The sequence below is a fragment of the Arachis ipaensis genome, chromosome B04, assembly GCF_000816755.2.
Source record: "Arachis ipaensis cultivar K30076 chromosome B04, Araip1.1, whole genome shotgun sequence".
NCBI classification, from domain to species: domain Eukaryota; kingdom Viridiplantae; phylum Streptophyta; class Magnoliopsida; order Fabales; family Fabaceae; genus Arachis; species Arachis ipaensis.
The window spans coordinates 97,258,764-97,259,965 of record NC_029788.2 but is presented as its reverse complement, the minus strand read 5'-3'; positions in this window follow the sequence as shown (position 1 = coordinate 97,259,965).

The following is a 1,202-nucleotide window of genomic DNA, read 5'->3' as shown; positions in this document are numbered from 1 at the left end:
TAGAGCTATGAACAACTAAACCCCTTTCATTGGGTTAGGGAGCTCTATTGTTATTTGATGGATCAATAATAGTTTTTATTATTCTTCTTCTTTCTTTTCTCTTGATTTTACTAGAAAGCTTTCAATCTTCACCCTATTGGGTAGTTATCTTGGAAAAGAAACTATTCATACTTGGATCTCTTCGGACCTTGAAAGAGGAATGAAGAGATCATGCTAGAAATGCTTTCTCATGTTGGACCAAATTGGGGTTTGGATGGATATGGTGACATATAATCCTACCAATACTTTGATTTGGGAATACATGTGGTATAATCAGTGATCATACTTCATCTCTTCTCATGAGCAATTAGACCAAGGAATTTGCTATTGATCAAGTTTTGAGAGATTGGGTTGCCAAGGAATTGGAATCCAATCACTTAAGATTGAAAAGGAGATCAATGAATGCATTGATTGAGGAAGAGATGAGAATGAACTTGATCCGGAGAATATAACATCTCCTGAGACCAATGAATCCCCCATTTTTGATCTTACCCATTCTCTTTACTTTCTGCCATTTACTTTTATGTTCATCTTCCCCATTCCCCATTTAAGATTCTGCAATTTACTTTCCATCATTTACATTCAGTTCTTTATTTCCAGCAATTACATTTTCTGCCATTTACTTTCCCGCCATTTGATTTCCTGCAATTCTCCAATCAAATTTTGCTTAGCTCAACTAGAACATTCCTCCAATTAAAGTTGCTTGACCAATCAATCCCAGTGGGATTCGACCTCACTCTATTATGAGTTTTTACTTGACGACAATTCGGTATACCTGCCGAGGGAAATTTGTTGAGAGACAAGTTTTCGTGCATCAAGTTTATGGCGCCGTTGCCGGGGATTGATTTTGTATCAACAATGATTAAATTGGTGGATAACTAGATTGAGCATTTTTCTTTTGTTTGATTTAATTTTTGTTTGATTGATTCACTTTCAGTTTCAGTTATTTTCTTCCCGTTACCCCTACCCGTTTGTGGTGTTCTTTTATTTGTTACAATTTAGTTCACTAACCCACTAACTGTTTGATATATTGTATCACTCATATTAACAGCATTTTTAACAAGAATACTCTCTATCTCCCTTTTGCTTTGGCCTTGTTGGTTGTATGACAGGTAGAAGAAGTGGGACTTTACCTCCAGAAATCAACAAATATAAAAAAAGAA